This window comes from Trichechus manatus, unplaced genomic scaffold (genome assembly GCF_000243295.1).
Source record: "Trichechus manatus latirostris isolate Lorelei unplaced genomic scaffold, TriManLat1.0 scaffold00019, whole genome shotgun sequence".
NCBI lineage: Eukaryota > Metazoa > Chordata > Mammalia > Sirenia > Trichechidae > Trichechus > Trichechus manatus.
Genome location: NW_004443955.1, coordinates 15972208 through 15978713, shown reverse-complemented (window position 1 = coordinate 15978713; position 6506 = coordinate 15972208).

Below are 6506 nucleotides of genomic sequence, written 5' to 3'. Positions count from 1 at the left end.
GGACCACAGCTACCAAGGCCTCCACCGGACTGAATCCAGTACAGCTAGATGGTGCCCAGCTACCACCACTGACTGCTCTGACTGGGATCACAATAGAGGATCCTGGACAGAGATGGAAAAGGATGTAGAACAGAATTCTAACTCACAAAAAAAGACCAAATTTACTGGCCTGACAGACTGGAGAAACCCCAAGAATATGGCCCTCAGACACCCTTTTAGCTAAGTGGTGAAGCCCCTCCCAAGTTCACCGTTCAGCCAGGAATTGGACAGCCTCATAAAACAAACAAGACTAATGCGGCACAGCAGTCCAGAGACAAGGACTAGAAGGCAGGAAGGTACAGGAAACCTGATGACAGGGAAGCCAAGGTTGATAAGGGACAGTGTTGACATGTCATGGGGTAGTTAACCATTGTCATAGGACAATATGTGTACTAACTGTTTAATGAGAAATGATTTGTTCTGCAATCCTCCATCTAAAGTACAAAAAAAAAATTATCTATGTGAGATAAAATTGACAACAGCAACTCAAAAGGTTTGATGGGAAGCCTAGGGGACAGTGAGTTAAAGCTAATGGTGATGGAATAATTTGGAAAAGGTTAGTGAGAATAGCAGCACAACTGGAAGAATGTAATCGATGTTACTGAATTGTACCTGTAGAAACTTTCAAAATGGTGTAAGTTTGGCTACGTACATTTTCACCAAAAAAAAGATCCTCAAGGTCGAGAAGGGAGAGTGTTGACATGTGATGCGGTTGTTAACCAATGTCATAAAATAATATGTGTACTGACTGTTTAATGAGAAACTATTTGTTCTGTAAACCTTCATCTAAAGTACAATAAAAAAAAAAAAGAGGGAGTAGATGATATAGTTGTGGACATAGACATAGACCCCCCCACCAAACCCAGGAATTTGAGGCCCTTTCCTCTACTTGGTGTGGCACAAGGGAATATGTTAGTTTCAGAAAGTCATAAATTAGTCCTGCTTTGCAATATTTATCAGCCCTGCTTTGAGCTTGGATTCCCACAAGAGCTCAGCCTGGAGCAACTTTCAGAAAGAGAATGATACTTGCTCTTGGACCTCCTATTGGGTGCTTCCAGCTAGAACAAGCCTGAAGAGACCCTAACCAGCCCCTCTTGAATCACTGGACAGGACAATAGGTCAGCAAGTGACCCCCAAATCATCAGAACTTAAAGCCTATTTCCCTCGTTATTTTACCCCCACACCTCCACCACGGAACACTCCCTGTAGCACTGAAAGAAGCAGCTGGGCTACCAACCCAAATTGTACATACTAAATCCCTTACCCACAGAACAAATCAATCAGGAGGCAGTTACTGACATTGAAATACTTTGCTAGATCACTTGTACAAGTCATCATAGCTTGCTTCAAAATATACAAATTTGTTAAGTATTTCAATTATTTAGTTTACTAAAACATGATAAACAACTTCTTAGAAACCCACATTTAACTTAATGTCAGGCTCAGTGCTATATTTTCTGTGATTCAGTACTCTTCTTTCTAACACTGAATGATTAATTACCCCCCAATATTCTGCACATAGGTATTGTTGGTATAAATCAATATCTAGAAGATTCTGAGTGCTTTTAAGAGGAGAAACTAAACATTGGGCAAACGTCAAAGACCTAAAAGAATTCAGGTCAGGAGTATGAATAATCTCTACTTTTTTGTTCTGTTCCGTCTTGATTTGATTTTCCTGATGAGCTTGTTTCAAGGGAATTATGAGTGTACTGGTTATAGATCAGTGCTAAAAAAAAAAAAAAAAAAAAGTAGGAGGAACGGGAGGGTCCAAGGGGAGGAGGTGATTTGTGGGGACAACTTCAGTAGGAATGGGTCTCCCTAGACTTGATGCTCACTGTGTCTTTGTTTTTATTTTTTATCTTAATGAAAAATTGGCACATTTTATTGTTCCAGAGCAATAATAACAATAACGAGAGTGTCACAACACATTAAGTTGCCTTCAAATACGTTTGTCAATATGCTTGCAATTTCAGCAATGATCTTGTTTTCCCTCTCTGGAATGTCAGGGTTTTACATGGATATATTGCTGGAGCACATGCCGACTCCCTTGCTCCAATGTATGCTTATACTTTGCAGGCGAGGAAAGAAGTAAGAATCCATACATTTCATTTGAGACAACGGTAATTTTACCAACGTAATAGAACTTTACTGGCCTAATGCATTTTAATAGCCTGCATTTTTTCCTGAAGAGCTAAAACAGTTGCATGGATCATCTGACTGGATTCCAAAATGTTTCTCTGAGAGTTTAGCCCCACGCATATTTCTCTGTGGAATGTTGCCACTGAAACGAGAGCTCGTCAAAGCAAGTAGACACACAGATTCAGAAAAGTGGGAAAGACTTGGAATTTAGGTAGACTCTAGAGTGCTGTTTATATAAGATGCTATTCATATTGGGATGCTAATTATATTTAGGATGTTATTCATCTTAGGTTAAACCGGGTGACAAACTGACACACAGTGACAAAGAGAAGAACATTGCGATAAAACTTCCCATAAGTCTCTGGGAAGCTTCACATGTCGGAAGGAATTAAGGATCACATTACTACAAGGAAAGTTCCAAGCGCTGTCAACCCTGATATTTGTTCACATTCCAAAAGCCAGTTTGGATTGTTTTTCTTTCACACAGTTGATTGTATTCGCATTTTTTCACACATTGAAGGATACTGTTTTCAAAAATGAATTAGTGTTTTCAAACCAGGTCAGAGTCAGTGAAAAAAGCTGTGACTTCCAAATACCTTGTCTGACTTTGAAGGACTATTCTGAGGAAAGCATACCCTGGCAGACCTGGGTGCCTGTTCTGAGTACGCTTACAGAATGCATACAGTGCTCAGTACACTTACAGAATGCATACAGTGCTCAGTACACCTACAGACTGCATACTGTGCTCAGTACACCTACAAACTATATACCTGTGCACTGCACATCTACAAAGTGCATACTGTGCTCAGCACACCTACAGATTGCATACTGTTCTCAGTACACTTACAGACTGCATACTGTACTCAGTACACCTACAGACTGCATACTGTGCTCAGTACACCTACAGACTGCATACTGTGCTCAGTACACCTACACACTACATACCTGTACACTGTAAACCTACAAACTGTATACCTGTCCACTGTGCTCCTACAAACTGCATGCCTGTGCTCTGTACACCTACAGATCACACACTTCAAGAGGTTTCAACAAAATGCCAATAAGTGATAAATATTCCATATATATTCAAAAAATTTTTTCCTATATTATCGAAATTATTTATAACTAACTGGAAGTTTTCCTTAAAGGCTTGTAGTATTTTCATTGATAAAACAAGCACTTTCCTTCCTCCCCCATCCCCAAGCCTAGCAGGGAGAAACATCAGCATGGTTTCCTGGTATCCAACAGAATATGTGTCGATGCTATTTGACAATATAAATAACGTACGTTATTAGGAGAAATGCCTTTTGTGAGAAAAGATCTGAGGATGCTATACTACATGGTGTTCTATGTTCCAGTGCTTCTCCATCATGTTAGCCCAGGTTCAGTGGCCTCTCAAAAACTTCTCATCAAAACAGCTCAGAGAGACTTACGGCAAAATGGCGCTCTAGGCAGAAGCACCACGCCGTCCCTCCACAGCAAAGATCCGAAAAACTAAGCCAAACAGAGAAAACAGCAATCCTGAAACCCTAAGACATAAAATGAAGAGATAAAGAACTTAGCCAAGCACCAAATGGAGTGAGAAAACTGACAGAGAATGGAAAGTGAGGAGAGATTCATGCAGAGGTCCTCTATCAGCTAACGCAGCGTGGATCCGCCATCTTGGACTCCTATCGGAGACAAGCAAACAGGGGGTACCAGAAAGCAGCTTCACGGAGCTTCCAGCGGGAGACAAAACAACTGGCAATTTGTGATATACACTTTCCCATTCCCCACGCTTCTTCACCCCCACTTGGCCTCCTCTGCTTCCCACGGCCACAATCTCTTGACCGGGAAACACCGGCTGCTTGGATTCTACACGCCCGAACAGGCCGGCTCTGAGTGCCATTTGTTGGCTGCTGGTGTTTCTTTGTTCTGCTTCTTTTGATTTCTTCTTTACCTCTCACCACCTCCCCCTCCTTTCCCTCAAATACCTGGCTCCGTGCGCCATCTTTGCTTCTTCCTGAGGGGCTGCAGAGCTCTGGTAAGTTGTGATATATGCTTTCCCACTCCCTACGCTTCTTCACCCACACTTGGCCCCCTCTGCTTCCCATGGACACAGTCTCTTGTCTGAGAAACACCAGCTGCTTGGATTCCACCAGCCCATACTAGCTGGCTCTTTGCCATTTGTTGGCTGCCGGCGTTGCTTTTTTTCTCTGCTTCTTTTGATTTCTTCCTTACCTCTCACCACCTCACCCTCCTTTCGCTCAAATACCTGGCCCTGTGCTCCATCTTTACTTCTTCCTGAGGGGTTGAGGAGCTCCATTCAAGTGTGGAGCTGCTTCTCAGTTTGGGCTGCCGTGCTGGTGGGATACCGGGGCTTATGTTCGTTAGTTTGTTTTGAATTGTTTGTTTGCTTTCTCTTCCTTTTCTTGAGTTGGGAGCCCTTTCTGGCCAGGTGGTGCTGTGTGGCAAGAAGACTATCCCCTCAGCTTGCACAGACATGCAGAGGGATCTCTGAGGGCATTTTGTTGTTGTTGTTGTTGTTTCTGTTTTTTGGGGAGCTTTTACTGTTCTTTTTGTTTTTTTTAATTTGTTTTGTTTTCTTTTCCCTCTTTTTCCCTTTTTGTCTTTCTTCATTACTCAGTTTCTCATCTCTCTATATCTTCCTTCTCTTTCTTTTCCCTGAATACCTGGTGTTGTATACCTCTACACCTTCTAGCTTGGCTGTACTGCAACACCTGAGAGTGACTTCCCCAGACCTCATAGCTGCACTGGTGGGATCACTGGGAACTTTGTGGTTCTTTAACCTTTCTGATTTTTATTTATTCATTCTTTTCTTTCCTTTTCTTCCTCTTCCCCATTCTGTTTTTCTCCATTTCATAGTCTCTCTTCTCTCCACTCCAACAGCAAGCTCCCCTAGCATTGTTTTTTGTCTGTTTGTATGTTTTTGGCTCCTGTTCCTCTCTCCTCTCTCCTAGATTCATCTTAGCTCCACACATAACAATATCCCAGCTACATCCTGCCTACCTGCACCATGCACTTGACATCACACCACCAAGCAGCACAGGCACGGCCTACTAGAACCTGTCCTGCACTGATTACCAACCCGCCCTATTGACTGTAGTAAGTGCCATAAACAACCCGTCCAAGTAACTCCTTTTCAGCTAGACCTGCCCTGCTGTACCATATCTGAGTGACTGACCCTGCCAATTGGAGGAGGACGTGAAAAGTATTGTGCCCACAGATTAACAAACAACAAAGAACACACAGTCCACCTGCTCAGACATAGTCAAATTAAAAAAAAAAAAGGGACAAAACAAACAAATCTAAAATCAATAATTCAGTAAAATAACTACTGAATGCCCCGAAGACAGCAGACAATATCAAAACATTTACAAAAACAGGACAGGATGGTTCCAGTAGGCATCCAAAATAAAACACCAGGTGACTTTCCAGTGGAAGAAAATGCATTAGAACTACATGATAGGGAATTCAAATCTCTAATACTCAGAATTCTCAAAGAGCTGAGGCAAAAAGCTGACAAACTTGAGGAAAAAATAGACAAATTCATGGAAAATACAGACAAAAAATTCGAAGAATGCAGGAAAAAATGTCAAAATAAATTCACAACTAGAAATTATACAAAAACAACAATTAGAAATCAAAAAAAAAACAACAACAAGATTTCAGAAATGGACGGTGTTATAGAAGGGCTGAGAAGCAGATTTGAAACGGTGGAAAACAGGATCAGTGGAATTGAAGACAAACACTTGGATACAACTCTGAGGAAAACTCAGTAAAAAGAACAAAGAAAAATGAAGAGACCCTGAGAGTTATGTGGGATACAATCAAAAGCAAAAATTTTCGAGTGATTGAAGTTCCAGAACAGCGGGAGAAAACAGAAAACACAGAGAGGATCATTGAATAACTGCTGACAGAAAACTTCCCCAATATCATGAAAGATGAAAAGCTGGTCATCCAAGAAGCTCAACGAACCCCATATAGCAGAGACCCCAAAAGAAAATCACCAAGGCATATCATAATCACACTCGCCAAAACCAAAGACAAACAAAGAATCCTGAGAGCAGCTTGTGAAAAACAAGACGTCACCTACAGAGAAGAAACAATAAGACTAATCTCAGATTATTTGGCAGAAACCATGCAGGCAAGAAGGCAATGCGATAACATATAAAATCTTGAAAGAAAAAAATTGCCAGCCAAGAATAATATAACCTGCAAAACTCTTATTCAGATTTGATTGTGAAATTAGATCATTTGCAGATAAACAGAAACTAAGGGAATATGTAAAAGTCAAACCAAACTTACAAGAATTATTAAAGGGAGTT